This window comes from Procambarus clarkii, chromosome 3, assembly GCF_040958095.1.
Source record: "Procambarus clarkii isolate CNS0578487 chromosome 3, FALCON_Pclarkii_2.0, whole genome shotgun sequence".
NCBI lineage: Eukaryota > Metazoa > Arthropoda > Malacostraca > Decapoda > Cambaridae > Procambarus > Procambarus clarkii.
The window spans coordinates 10,176,087-10,192,900 of NC_091152.1; the positions used below are offsets into that span (position 1 = coordinate 10,176,087).

At 36.8% G+C, this 16,814-nt stretch overlaps 1 protein-coding gene across 1 annotated transcript in view; it reads left to right on the top strand.

Annotated features, from left to right (window-relative positions):
• The first annotated feature begins 725 nt into the window (after window positions 1–725).
• LOC123760153 (protein Star-like) overlaps window positions 726–16,814 on the top strand; it is a 164,864-nt gene continuing 148,775 nt past the window's right edge. The window contains exon 1 of the mRNA XM_069329077.1: window positions 726–863. The gene's annotated coding sequence lies outside the window, so the exon portion shown is untranslated. The remainder of the gene's footprint in view (window positions 864–16,814) is intronic.

Consider the following 16,814-nt stretch of genomic DNA (forward strand, 5'->3'; position numbering starts at 1 on the left):
GGTGAACTAATTGTTGTGTGGTAGTATTGGTGTACTAGTTGTGGTGTGGTATTATTAGTGTACTAGTTGTTGTGTGGTAGTATTGGCGTACTATTTGTTATGTAGTAGTTGCGGTGTACAAGTTGTGGTATTCTAGTGATAGTGTGGTAGTAGTGGAGTACTAATTGTTGTGAGGTAGTAGTGGGGTACTAGCTGTTGTGAGGTAGTAGTAGTGTAATAGTTGGGTGCGGTAGTTGTGGTGTACTAGTTGTGGTGTGCTAGTTGAGGGGTGGTAGCAGTAGGGTACTAGTTATGGTGTGGTAGCAGTGGAGTACTAATTGTTGTTAGTAGTGGTGTACTAGTTGTGGTGAGGTAGTAGGGCCTTCCACAGTAGGCCGAGAAGTGCGTTCTGGCTACTAGGTACGACATATGTCTATATATATATATATATATATATATATATATATATATATATATATATATATATATATATATATATATATATATATATATATATATATATATATATATATATATATATATATATATATATATATATATATATATATATTATTGGATTGTAAATACCATGCTATGTATCATCAGAAACCCAATGTACCTTCTTGTATATAAATAAATAAATAAATAAATAAAATTACAGTTCTCTTTTTTGTAGCGGCAACTCAGTTGCTTCGCTCCTTTCTACAATCACATATGTTCATCATGAAAATATACTTTCAGAAGGGGTGTGATCGTAAGCTGTGAACACCTGTTTCTCGCACAAGTGTGCATACGAGAGTCTCATATAATCAGAGTAGCTAGTTCTTCCGTTAGGACAAGTTGGACGAACAGCGCTGCAACTTCGAATATCCAGAACTCACAAGGTATTATACCGACTTTTCCTTTCTTTTAATCACAGGGGATTACAAATTTACAAAATATTAAACAGCAATTAATTAATGAACATATTCAACACTGGTCTCGCCCTCCAGTAGCACCAGTACACTTACCAGTTGTAACTCTCCACTCAGCCTAAGAGCTGAGAGGACAGCGCTTCGGATTCGTAGTACTGAGGTTCAGGGATCGATCCCCAGTGCAGCCGAAAAGAAATGGGCAGAGTTTATTTCACCCACATGCCTCCTGCTACCTAGCTGTAAGTAGGTACCAGGGAGTTAGACAGCTGGTACGGGCTGTTTGCTGGGAATGTGTAGCAAAATAGGAGGCCTGGTTGAGGACCGGGCCGATGGGACGCTAAGCCCCGAAATCATTTCAAGATAACCTCAAGATAAGAAGAACCCTCACTCCAGTATTATTAGTATACTGGCCTCGCCCTATTGAAATTATACTACAGAGGTCTCGCACTCATATAGCATTAGTACACAGATCTCGAACTCTCGTAGCATTAGTACAGTGGTCTCGCACACTCGTAACATTAGTAAACTTGCCACGCACTTTCTAGCATTCGTTCAATTATCTTGGGTTCCTATAGCATTAGTACTCTGTTCTCGCTCTTCTGAAGAATTATTGCACTGTCCTCGCACTCTCGTAGCATTAGTACACTGACCTCGCACTCTCGTAGCATTAGTACACTGACCAGGCACTCTCGTAGCATTAGTATACTGACCTCGCACTCTCGTAGCATTAGTACACTGACCTCGCACTCTCGTAGCATTAGTACACTGACCTCGCACTCTCGTAGCATTAGTACACTGTCCTCGCACTCTCGTAGCATTAGTACACTGACCTCGCACTCTTGTAGCATTAGTACACTGACCTCGCACTCTCGTAGCATTAGTACACAGTCCTCGCACTCTCGTAGCATTAGTACACTGACCTCGCACTCTCGTAGCATTAGTACACTGACCAGGCACTCTCGTAGCATTAGTACACTGACCTCGCACTCTCGTAGCATTAGTACACTGACCTCGCACTCTCGTAGCATTAGTACACTGACCTCGCACTCTCGTAGCATTAGTACACTGACCTCGCACTCTCGTAGCATTAGTGCACTGGCCTTGCACTCTCATAGCATTAGTTAACTGGCCTCTCACTCTCATAGTACTATATATATATATATATATATATATATATATATATATATATATATATATATATATATATATATATATATATATATATATATATATATATATATATATATATATATATATATATTGGTGTATACTGGCAGCAGGTTTTCTTTCAAACATGTTTCATTGAATATGACCGCATATTCTGTATTTATTATTTTCTGGTTTAGGGCTTCTATCCCTCTAACTATTTTCTTAGCATCAGGGCTTAATTGGAATAGGAGTTCTCCAAAACTCATTTTCGTACTTTTAAGGTGAAGAAAAGAAGTGATTTACTATAGAGTGTATTACACTTATTTGTATAATTTGCACGACGTTTCGAACCTCCATGGTTCATTCTCAAGTGAACAGATCTTACAATACTAGTTGATTTTATACCCGCATTAGGTCAGGTGATAATACAATGAAGGTGAAAAACATGGGGGGATACATAAGGGATAAACATAGGGGCTGCAGAAGGCTTATTGGCCCATACGAGGCATCTCCTATCTAAACACAAAGATTAATCCAGTGTAATTGGCCTGTTATGTTGGACATTGTCTTCTGTGTTGGCATCGATATGTTCTTGTCTTGTCCTTACTCTCATGGTGGGTAGAGTAAATAGTTCCGTGATTTGGGTGTTCATGGTAGGTCGCTCTATTCTTATGTGAATTGCCTCAAGAATTTGTAATCTTCTTGAATCTTGGGTTTTGTCTATTATGCAAGTATTCTTGTTCAACATTTCTCTTGTTAGAGTAATGTCATGGGCTTGTCTCATGTGATTCCTAGGGGCACCAGATTGAAGATGGCATGTCAAACGCCTCGTCAGCTTGGTCGACGTCATACCTATGTACTTACATTGAAGGTTACATCCTTCGTGGGGGCAAGTGTACATGTATACAACGCTTGACTGCTGTAGAGGGTTCTCCGTCGGCTTCGGGCTGTTTTTGATAAGGAGTTCGGAAGTCTTCTTGGTTTTGTAGAATATTATCAGGTTTATGTTTTGGTTAGGAGTAGTGCTTTTTACTCCTTTACGGATTATTTCTTTCATTATTCTTTCCTCTTTTATATGTTCACTGTGCATGGTTGATTTGTAATATAATTTTATTGGGGGTGTTGTGGTTTCTGTTCTAGGTTCTGAATTATACCAACGGTCCAAGTGTCTTCTTATAGCAGCGTTTATTTCCGCGTTGCTATATCCGTTGTTCACCAATACCTGAGTTACTCTCTCAAACTCTCTACTCACGTTGCTCCATTCAGAGCAGTGGGTAAGCGCTCGACGAATATAAGCATTGAGAACACTGGCTTTGTATCTTTGGGGGCACTCACTTCTACCGTTCAGGCATAATCCTATGTTGGTGGGTTTGGTATATACGTTGGTGCTTAAAGAGGTTCCTGTTTTTGTTATTAGTACATCCAAGAATGGCAGACTGTTATTTTCACTATTTTCATGTGTAAATCGGAGTACTGACTCTCTCTCTAGGTGTCTTTTTAGGTCAGTTAGTTCATCTGAGTCTTTTACTATTACGAATATGTCATCTACATAACGGCAGTATACTGTTGGTTTTTGTCTGCTACTGAAGACCCTATCTTCGATGGTTCCCATATAAAAATTAGCAAATAAAACTCCTAAGGGGGAGCCCATTGCTACTCCGTCTATTTGTAAATACATGTCTCCTTGTGGACTGATGAAAGGGGCTTCCTTTGTACATGCTTCGAGAAGACTTTTCAAGTGTACCTCCGGTATGTCTAATTTGGGGGTGCTCTCGTCTCTGTATACTCTGTCCAGTATCATTCCTATGGTTGTGTCGACTGGGACGTTGGTAAAAAGGGATTCAACGTCCAGGGAAGCGATAATTCCATCGGGCTGGGTAGATTTGATCAATTCTAGGAAATCTGCTGATGATTGTAGACTAAACTTACTTGGAGTGTATGGAGTTAGGAGTTCATTGAGTTTCTTAGCCAGGTGATAAGTTGGGGTTGGTATTTGGCTGATTATAGGGCGTAGTGGGTTACATGGTTTATGCGTCTTAACATTGCCGTAGGCATATCCTAAGCCATAGTCGCCTTGAAGTTTATTGAAATGCACACTACCTTTCTTTGCGTTGATTGCTGTAATTGTTTTGTTTACTTTCCGCTTAAGGTCTTCTACGGGGTTCCTCGTGATTCGTTGAAATTTGGAGTCGTCACTTAGGATGTCGCTAATTTTGTTCATGTATTCATGGGTAGGAATCAATACATATGCTGCTGTTTTGTCGGCTTTTCTTATTGTTACGTCTTTCAGATTTTTTAGTTGTTTCGCTGCTTCTTTGAGTCGTGGGGTTAAGATTGTAGATGAATATGTTCCTCGTTTTTTCCCTGCTTCTGCAAGTAGTTCAGCTTGAAGTGTGTCAGTGGTGATGACTTTTTTGTTGTCTTCTAGCTTATGGATATCGTCCAGAAGCATTTCGATTTCCAGGCGTTTTTGATGCATCTTTGGTTTAGATAAGAATTGACAATTTAGACCAAGATTTAAGAGGTCTCGTTGATCCTGGGTAAGATCATAAGAAGTCATAAGAAGTGACTTCTTATGATCTTACCCAGGATCAACGAGACCTCTTAAATCTTGGTCTAAATTGTCAATTCTTATCTAAACCAAAGATGCATCAAAAACGCCTGGAAATCGAAATGCTTCTGGACGATATCCATAAGCTAGAAGACAACAAAAAAGTCATCACCACTGACACACTTCAAGCTGAACTACTTGCAGAAGCAGGGAAAAAACGAGGAACATATTCATCTACAATCTTCCAAATCACGGAACTATTTACTCTACCCACCATGAGAGTAAGGACAAGACAAGAACATATCGATGCCAACACAGAAGACAATGTCCAAAATAACAGGCCAATTACACTGGATTAATCTTTGTGTTTAGATAGGAGATGCCTCGTATGGGCCAATAAGCCTTCTGCAGCCCCTATGTTTATCCCTTATGTATCCCCCCATGTTTTTCACCTTCATTGTATTATCACCTGACCTAATGCGGGTATAAAATCAACTAGTATTGTAAGATCTGTTCACTTGAGAATGAACCATGGAGGTTCGAAACGACGTGCAAATTATACAAATAAGTGTAATACACTCTATAGTAAATCACTTCTTTTCTTCACCTTAAAAGTACGAAAATGAGTTTTGGAGAACTCCTATTCCAATTAAGCCCTGATGCTAAGAAAATAGTTAGAGGGATAGAAGCCCTAAACCAGAAAATAATAAATACAGAATATGCGGTCATATTCAATGAAACATATATATATATATATATATATATATATATATATATATATATATATATATATATATATATATATATATATATATATATATATATATAAATATATATATATATATATATATATATATATATATATATATATATATATATAAATATATATATATATATATATATATATATATATATATAAATATATATATATATATATATATATATATATATATATATATATATATATATATATATATATATATATATATATATATATATATATATATATGTCGTACCTAGTAGCCAGAACTCACTTTTTGGCCTACTATTCAAGGCCCGATTTGCCTAATAAGCCAAGTTTTCATGAATTAATTGTTTTTCGACTACCTAACCTACCTAACCTAACCTAACCTAACTTTTTCGGCTACCTAACCAAACCTAACCTATAAAGATAGGTTAGGTTAGGTAGGGTTGGTTAGGTTCGGTCATATATCTACGTTAATTTTAACTCCAATAAAAAAAAATTGACCTCATACATAATGAAATGGGTAGCTTTATCATTTCATAAGAAAAAAATTAGAAAAAATATATTAATTCAGGGAAACTTGGCTTATTAGGCAAATCGGGCCTTGATTAGTAGGCCAAAAAGTGAGTTCTGGCTACTAGGTACGACATATATATCTATATATATATATATATATATATATATATATATATATATATATATATATAAATATATATATCGTACCTAGTAGCCAGAACTCACTTCTCAGCCTACTATGCAAGGCCCGATTTGCCTAATAAGCCAAGTTTTCATGAATTAATTGTTTTTCGACTACCTAACCTACCTAACCTAACCTAACCTAACTTTTTCGGCTACTTAACCCAACCTAACCTATAGAGATAGGTTAGGTTAGGTTAGGTAGGGTTGGTTAGGTTCGGTCATATATCTACGTTAATTTTAACTCAATGAACAAAAATTGACGTTATACATTATGAAATAGGTAACTTTATCATTTCATAAGAAAAAATTTAGAGAAAATATATTAATTCAGGAAAACTTGGCTTGTTAGGCAAACCGGGCCATGCATAGTAGGCTGAGAAGTGAGTTCTGTCTACTAGGTACGACATATATATATATATATATATATATATATATATATATATATATATATATATATATATATATATATATATATATATATATATATATATATATATATATATGCGAACAAGCCTGAATGGTCCCCAGGACAATATGCAACTGAAAACTCACACCCCAGAAGTGACTCGAACCCATACTCCCAGAAGCAACGCAACTGGTATGTACATGACGCCTTAATCCACTTGACCATCACGACCGGACATAATGAGGTGATAGCCGAGGCTATTTGAACCACCCCACCGCCGGCACTCGGATAGTTATCTTGGGCATAGCATTTTACCAAATCACCTCATTCTTTGGGGCACACGTGAGGAACACAAATGTGTTCCTCACACAAATGTCCATTTGTGTTCCTCACGTGTGCCCCAAAGAATGAGGTGATTTGGTAAAATGCTATGCCCAAGATAACTATCCGAGTGCCGGCGGTGGGGTGGTTCAAATAGCCTCGGCTATCACCTCATTATGTCCGGTCGTGATGGTCAAGTGGATTAAGGCGTCTTGTACATACCAGTTGCGTTGCTTCTGGGAGTATGGGTTCGAGTCACTTCTGGGGTGTGAGTTTTCAGTTATATATATATATATATATATATATGAGGTGGTACCCTCATAATTTATATATATATATATATATATATATATATATATATATATATATATATATATATATATATATATATATATATATATATATATGTCGTACCTAGTAGCCACAACGCACTTCTCAGCCTACTGTGCAAGGCCAGATTTGCCTAATAAGCCAAGTTTTCCTGAATTAATATATTTTTTCTAATTTTTTTCTTATGAAATGATAAAGCTACCCATTTCATTATGTATGAGGTCAATTTTTTTTTATTGGAGTTAAAATTAACGTAGATATATGACCGAAACTAACCAACCCTACCTAACCTAACCTAACCTATCTTTATAGGTTAGGTTAGGTTAGGTAGCCGAAAAAGTTAGGTTAGGTTAGGTAGGTTAGGTAGTCGAAAAACAATTAATTCATGAAAACTTGGCTTATTATGCAAATCGGGCCTTGCATAGTAGGCAGAGAAGTGCGTTCTGGCTACTAGGTACGACATATATATATATATATATATATATATATATATATATATATATATATATATATGTTGTACCTAGTAGCCAGAACTCACTATTTGGCCTACTATGCAAGGTCCGATTTTCCTAATAAGCCAAGTTTTCCTGAATTTATATATTTTTCGATTTTTTTTCTTATGAAATGATAAAGCTATCCATTTCATTATATATGAGTTAATTTGTTTAAATTTGAGTTAAAACTAACGTAGATATATGACCGAACCTAACCAACCCTACCTAACCTAACCTATCTTAACCTAACCTAAACTAATTCAACTAAGCCAATAATTTATGTTCTTAATATAATATTGTAATAATAATTCGAATAAAGTAACTGGAAACAATTTATTGAAAATAAAGAAAATCACTCGGCCTATTAGGTTTTCTTTTAAACGTGTCTCATTGAATATGACCGCATATTCTATATTTACTATCTTCTGATTTAGGGCTTCTATTCCTCTAACTATTTTCTTAGCATCAGGGCTTAGCTGAAAGAGGAGTTCTCCAAAACTCATTTTCGTAATTTCAAGGTGATGAAAAAAGTTAATTACTATAGAATGTATTACACTTATTTATACAATTTGCACACCGTTTCGAACCTCCATGGTTCATTCTCAAGTGAAAAGAATTTTCAGAACTGGTTGATTTATACCGGCACTGGGTCAGGTGATAAGACAATAAAGGTGAAAACATGGGGGGATACATAAGGGATAAATGGGGGGTGAAATATAAGAACATAAGAATAGAGGTAACTGCGGAAAGCCTATTGACCCATACGAGGCAGCTCCTATCTACATACAAAGATTAATCAAGTGTAATTGGCCTGTTATGTTGGACATTGTCTTCTGTGTTGGCATCGTTATGTTCTGGTCTTGTCCTTACTCTCATGGTGGGTAGAGTAAATAGTTCTGTGATTTGGGTGTTCTTGGTAGGTTGTTCTATTCTTATGTGAATTGCTACAAGAATTTATAATCTTCTTGCATCTTGGGTTTTGTCTATTATACAGGTATATTTGTTCAACATTTCTCCTGTTAGGGTGATGTCATGGGCTTGTCTCATGTGATTCCTGGGAGCACCGGATTGAAGATGACATGTCAAACGCCTCGTCAGCTTGGTCGACGTCATACCTATGTACTTAGATTGAAGGTTACATCCTTCGTGGGGGCAAGTGTACATATATACAACGCTTGACTGCTGAAGAGGGTTCTCCGTCGGGTTCGGGCTATTTTTGATAAGGAGTTCAGAAGTCTTCTTGGTTTTGTAGAATATGATCAGGTCTATGTTTTGGTTAGAAGTAATGCGTTTTACTCCTTTACGGATTAATATAAATTATTTATAAAAACTACAAAATCTGAAAGACGTAACAATAAGGAAAGCCGACAAGACAGCAGCATATGTATTGATTCCTACCCAAGAATACATGAACAAAATTAGCGACATCCTTAGTGATAACACCAAATTTCAACGAATCACGAGGAACCCTGTGGAAGACTTTAAACGCAAAGTAAACAAAACAATTACTGCAATCAACGTAAAGAAAGGTAGTGTGCATTTCACTAAACTCCAAGGCGACTATGGCTTAGGATGGCAATGGCCTATGACAATGGCCTATGGCATATGGCAATGTTAAGACACACAAACCAGGTAACCCACTAAACCCAATAATGAGCCAAATAAAAACTCCAACCTATCACCTGGCAAAAAGACTTAACGAACTCCTAACTCCATACACTCCAAGCAAGTATAGTCTACAATCATCAGCAGATTTCCTTGAATTAATAAAATCTACTCAGCCCGATGGAATCATTGCTTCCCTGGACGTCGAATCCCTATTTACCAAGTCCCAGTCGACACAACCATAGGAATGATACTGGACAGAGTATACAGAGAGGAGAGCACCCCCAAATTAGACATACGTGAGCCACACTTGAAAGACTCTTCTTGAAGCATGTTCAAGGGAACCCCTTTCATCAGTCCACAAGGAGACATGTATCTACAAATAGACGGAGTAGCAATAAGCTCCCCATTAGGAGTTTTATTGCTAAGTTTTAAATGGGAACCATCGAAGACAAGAGTCTTCAGTAGCAGACAAAACCCAACTGTATATTGCCATTATTATTATATTTTCTATAATTTTTTTCTTATGAAATGATAAAGCTACCCATTTCATTATGTATAAGGTCAATTTTTTTTATTCGAGTTAAAATTAACGTAGATATATGACTGAACCTAACCAACCCTACCTAACCTAACCTAATCTATCCTTATAGGTTAGGTTAGGTTAGGTAGGGTAGGTAGTCGAAAAACAATTAATTCATGAAAACTCGGCTTATTAGGCAAATCGGGCCCTTGCATAGTAGGCTGAGAAGTGCGTTCTGGCTACTAGGTACGACATATATATATATATATATATATATATATATATATATATATATATATATATATATATATATATATATATATATATATATATATATGTATATATATATATATATATATATATATATATATATATATATATATATATATATATATATATATATATATTGGTGTATACTGGCAGCAGGTTTTCTTTCAAACATGTTTCATTGAATATGACCGCATATTCTGTATTTATTATTTTCTGGTTTAGGGCTTCTATCCCTCTAACTATTTTCTTAGCATCAGGGCTTAATTGAAATAGGAGTTCTCCAAAACTCATTTTCGTACTTTTAAGGTGAAGAAAGGAAGTGATTTACTATAGAGTGTATTACACTTATTTATATAACTTGCACAACGTTTCGAACCTCCATGGTTCATTCTCAAGTGAACAGATCTTACAATACTAGTTGATTTTATACCCGCACTGGGTCAGGTGATAATACAATAAAGGTGAAAACATGGGGGGATACATAAGGGATAAATGTGAGGTGAAACATAGAGGTAACTTCAGAAGGCTTATTGGCCCATACGAGGCAGCTCCTATCTAAACACAAAGATTAATCCAGTGTAATTGGCCTATTATGTTGGACATTGTCTTCTGTGTTGGCATCGTTATGTTAACATAACGTTAGAAATGTTGCGTTATGTTGTATCATAACGTGATACAAATGTTAGAAATCCTAGTAAACAACACAGAAATCATCGATAGATTCAGCGATAGCAGGCGGCTTGACGTTTGCGAGGCACTACACATTAAGAAGTCAACACCAGCAATCAACAGCCAATTAATGCACAACTATATTCTACCCACCTCAAGACTCCGCTCCAATATAGAAGCATCAAGAAATATGGACCAATAGGCTTTCTACAATCTCTTCTATTCAATACCCATTGTTTCGTGTTCTGTCTTGTGTTGATGAACTTAATACCCTATTAAATACCACCTCACCCCATCCACCTCACTCAAATGTAGATATAAACAAATCGGAGATGTGTAAGTTCTATTCAGTTGTGTATGTGTAAACTAAAGTCTTTGAAAATGTAATAAGTTTTACGAAACGCGCTCAAGTGTCGCGTCAGACTAGAAATAAAAATGAATTTTGGAGAATTGATTTTTGAATTACCACCAACAGTGAAAAGAAATGTACGAAAGATAGAGAAAATTCGTGTTAGAATTATTAATCTTACTTTTTCGGTCATATTTAATAATATATGTCTACCGGAAAGACTGCTGCCAAATTATACTAATATACATATATATATATATATATATATATATATATATATATATATATATATATATATATATATATATATATATATATATATATATATATATATTTTTATAAAATAGAAGGGAGTTCCACCTCTAGCTGGAAGAAGGGGGACCCATAGCCTCGGAGGAAACCACGCATAATGCATTAGAGGGAATGTTTAGATCCCCTCCAATACAGTTTCTGTGTGCTTTTCTCCTACCACCCCCTTCCTTTTTTATTTTTTGTGCTTTATTATGCATTTGCTGGTTACAAGAAATACATGGGTTGATACAAAAATAATAATGCAAAAAGGTGCTTAAAGGTTATGGATCTCTTGAAAAATACAACAATGGGAAACATTGATGAATGTCACAGACGGGTTCGATCATTGTTGCAAGTCAAACACTTCTTCGAATTCCTCTGAAGTTGGACTAGTGCCCAAGACGCAACAGGCATTTCCCCTCTGAATCGCAACACTGAGGCGCTGGAACAAGAAACTTTTTGCTCTCTGGTCTTTTGTAGCGCTGATCAATTTGTCCCCCAATTCCTTCAGGAACTTCAATGCACATTTTCCCCACGAACCGAGGGTCTCCGAGCCGATCGGAACAAAGCTGTAGCAGTGTGCTAGACCTCTATATTTAATAATTTTCTGCGATTCCCTGAAAGAAGCAGCACCACCGCTTTCACGTGTGCTGTAGTGGAGGTAGGTACTGGCCAGTGTGGCAGCGCACGTGTAGTCCCATACCACTTGCTTACCATCCTTCCAAGGTAGCAAGGTGACCCCATCAGGGCGCTTCTGAGGGTCGTTAGGTCTGGATAAGTGTGGATAAGTATATATATATATATATATATATATATATATATATATATATATATATATATATATATATATATATATATATATATATATATATATATATATGTCGTACCTAGTAGCCAGAATGCACTTCTCAGCCTACTATGCAAGGCCCAATTTGCCTAATAAGCCAAGTTTTCATGAATTAATTGCTTTTAGACTACCTAACCTAACTTTTTCGGCTACCTAACCTAACCTATAAAGATAGGTTAGGTTAGGTTAGGTGGGGTTGGTTAGGTTCGGTCATATATCTACGTTAATTTTAACTCCAATAAAAAAAATTGACCTCATACATAATGAAATGGGTAGCTTTATCATTTCAAAAGAAAAAAATTAGATAAGATATATTAATTCAGGAAAACTTGGCTTATTAGGCAAATTGGGCCTTGCATAGTAGGCTGAGAAGTGCGTTCTTGCTACTAGGTACGACATATATATATATATATATATATGTCGTACCTAGTAGCCAGAACTCACTTCTCAGCCTACTATTCAAGGCCCGATTTGCCTAATAAGCCAAGTTTTCCTGAATTAATATATTTACTATAATTTTTTTCTTATGAAATGATAAAGCAACCCTTTTCTCTATGTATGAGGTCAATTTTTTTTTATTGGAGTTAAAATTAACGTAGATATATGACCGAACCTAACCAACCCTACCTAACCTAACCTAACCTATATTTATAGGTAAGGTTAGGTTAGGTAGCCAAAAAAAGCTAGGTTAGGTTAGGTTAGGTAGGTTAGGTAGACGAAAAAACATTAATTCATGAAAACTTGGCATATTAGGCAAATCGGGCCTTGAATAGTAGGCTGAGAAGTGCGTTCTGGCTATTAGGTACGACATATATATATATATATATATATATATATATATAACATATATATATATATATATATATATATATAAATATATATATATATAAATATATATATATATATATATATATATATATATATATATATATATATATATATATATGTCGTACCTAGTAGCCAGAACTCACTTCTCAGCCTACTATTCAAGGCCCGATTTGCCTAATAAGCCAAGTTTTCATGAATTAATATATTTACTATAATTTTTTTCTTATGAAATGATAAAGCAATCCTTTTCTCTATGTATGAGGTCAATTTTTTTTTATTGGAGTTAAAATTAACGTAGATATATGACCGAACCTAACCAACCCTACCTAACCTAACCTAACCTATATTTATAGGTAAAGTTAGGTTAGGTAGCCAAAAAAAGCTAGGTTAGGTTAGGTTAGGTAGGTTAGGTAGACGAAAAAACATTAATTCATGAAAACTTGGCTTATTAGGCAAATCGGGCCTTGAATAGTAGGCTGAGAAGTGCGTTCTGGCTATTAGGTACGACATATATATATATATATATATATATATATATGTCGTACCTAGTAGCCAGAACTCACTTTTTGGCCTACTATTCAAGGCCCGATTTGCCTAATAAGCCAAGTTTTCCTGAATTAATATATTTTTTCTAATTTTTTTCTTATGAAATGATAAAGCTACCCATTTCATTATGTATGAGGTCAATTTTTTTTTATTGGAGTTAAAATTAACGTAGATATATGACCGAACCTAACCAACCCTACCTAACCTAACCTAACCTATCTTTATAGGTTAGGTTTGGTTAGGTAGCCGAAAAAGTTAGGTTAGGTTAGGTAGGTAGGTTAGGTAGTCGAAAAACAATTAATTCATGAAAACTTGGCTTATTAGGCAAATCGGGCCTTGCATAGTAGGCTGAGAAGTGCGTTCTGGCTACTAGGTACGACATATATATATATATATATATATATAAATATATATATATATATATATATATATATAAATATATATATATATATATAAATATATATATATAAATATATAAATATATATATATATATATATATATATATATATATATATATATATATATATATATATATATATATATATATATGTCGTATCTAGTAGCCAGAATGCACTTCTCAGCCTACTATGCAAGGCCCGATTTGCCTAATAAGCCAAGTTTTCATGAATTAATTGTTTTTCGACTACCTAACCTACCTAACCTAACCTAACCTAACTTTTTCGGCTACCTAACCCAACCTAACCTATAAAGATAGGTTAGGTTAGGTTAGGTAGGGTTAGTTAGGTTCGGTCATATATCTACGTTAATTTTAACTCCAATAAAAAAAAATTGACCTCATACATAATGAAATGGGTAGCTTTATCATTTCATAAGAAAAAAATTAGAGAATATGTATTAATTCATGAAAACTTGGCTTATTAGGCAAATCGGGCCTTGCATAGTAGGCCGAGAAGTGCGTTCTGGCTACTAGGTACGACATATATATATTTATATTTATAGGGAAGGGAGTACCAACTCTGGCTGGAAGAAGGAGACCCTTAGCCCCATAGGAAACCACACATAACGCATTAGAGGGAATGTTCAGGTCCCCTCCAATACAGTTTGTGTGCTTTTCTCCTACCACCCCCTTCCTTTTGATTTTTTTAATTTTGCTTTATTATATACTTAATGGTTACATCCAATATGGTTACATAATCCTCCGCTTCCGGACAGGAACCGAGGACACACAGGCGTTTCCCCTCTGGATCCCCACACTGAGGCGCTGAGACAAAAAACTGGCAGCTCTTGGGTCTCTGGTGACGTCAATGAGCTTGTAGCCTAATTCCTTGAGAAATCTCAAGGCACTCTTGCCCCAGGAGCTATGGGAACAAAGGTATATTCCTAGCAAACAATTTCAAATTTCCACAACGTTCCTGGAAAGTTTTTGAAAGGATTGGAAACGTTTGTTTTCACGAATTAGATATGTTATTTTGTATGGAATTAAATAGGTTTTCAAAACTTTTAACCAAAACCTACGTACCTAAGCCTAATTTGAAACTTTGTGACCCCTTTGGTACCCTAATTTGAAACTTTGTGACCCCTTTTGTACCTAATTTGAAACATTGTGACTCCTTTTGTACCCTAATTTGAAACTTTGTGACCCCTTTTGTACCTAATTTGAAACATTGTGACAAACTTTAAAAGTGTTTCCAGTTAAAATTGCTCATATATAAATAAAATATGAAATGTAAAAATATAAAAATATATTTCTGCATTTGATAAAATAAAGCATCATAATAAAGGTGGGTTCATCATTTTTATTCATTTATCATTTGTAGTAGCATTGTGTAGTGGCCTGGTGTAGTAGCATAGTATAGTGGTGTGGTGTAGTAGGCGGGTGTAGTGGTGTGGTGTAGAAGCCTGGTGTAGTGATGTGGAGTAGTGGCGTGGTGTAGTGGTGTGGTGTAGAAGTGTGGTGTAGTGGCGTGTTGTAGTGGCACGGTGAAGTAGCCTGGTGTAGTAGCGTGGTGAAGTGGTGTGTAGTGGCCTGGTGTAGTTGCGTGGTGTAGTAGCCTGGTGTAGTAGCCTGGTGTAGTAGCCAGGTGAAGTGGCCTGGTGTAGTGGCATGGTGTTGTAGCCTGGTGTAGTAGTCTGGTGTAGTAGCCTGGTGCAGTAGCATGGTTTAGTAGCCTAGTGTAATGGCGTGGTGTAGTAGTCAAGTGTAGTGGTGTAGTGTAGTAGCTTGGTGTAGTGGTGTGGTGTAGTGGTGTGGTGTAGTAGAGTGGTGTAGTGGTGTGGTGTAGTAGCCTGGTATAGTAGACTGGTGTAGTGGCATGGCAAAGTGGTGTGGTGTAGTAGCCTGGTATAGTAGACTGGTGTAGTGGCGTGCTGTAGTGGTGTTGTGTAGTAGCCTGGTATAGTAGTCTCTGGTGTAGTGATGTGGTGTGGTATAGTGGTGTGGTGTAGTTGTGTGGTGTAGTAGCCTCATATAGTGGTGTGGTGTAGTTGCGTGGTGTAGTGGTGTGGTGTAGTGGCGTTGTGTAGTAGCGTGGTGTAGTGGCGTGGTGTAGTGGCGTGGTGTAGTGGCGTGGTGTAGTGGCGTGGTGTAGTGGCGTGGTGTAGTGGCGTGGTGTAGTGGCGTGGTGTAGTGGCGTGGTGTAATGACGTGGTGTAGTGGTGTAGTGTAGATGTGTGGTTTAGTGGTGTGGTGTAGTGGTGGGTTGTAGTAGCCTGGAATAGTAGTATGGTATAGTAGTCTGGTGTAGTGGCGTGGTGTAGTAGGGTGGTCTAGTGGCATGGTGTAGTGGCATAGTGTAGTGGTGTGGTGTAGAAGCTTGGAATAGTAGCGTGGTGTAGTGGGGTGGTATAGCGTAGTGGTATAGTGGGGTGGTATAGCGTAGTGGTATAGTGGCGTGGTATAGTAACGTCGTTTAGTGGCATGGTGTAGTGGTGTGGTGTAGTAGCCTGGTATAATAGTCTGGTGTAGTGGTGTGGTGTAGTGGTGTGGTGTAGTGGTGTGGTGTAGTGGTACGGTGTAGTGGCATGGTGTAGTGGTGTGGTGTAGTAGCGTGGTGTAGTGGTGTGGAGTTGTTGCATTGTGTAGTGGCGTGGTGTAGTGGTGTACTGGCGTGGTGTAGTGCCGTGGAGTAGTGGTGTGGTGTCGTAGCCTGGCGTAGTGGTATAGTGTAGTGGTGTAGTGGCATAGTGTAGTGGTGTGGTGTAGTATCCTGGTATAGTAGTCTGGAGTTGTGACATGGTATATTAGCGTGGTATAGTGGCGTGGTGTAGTGGTGGGGTGTAGTTGCCTGGTATAGTAGTCTGGTGTAGTGGCATGGTGTAGTAGTGTGGTTAGTTGCG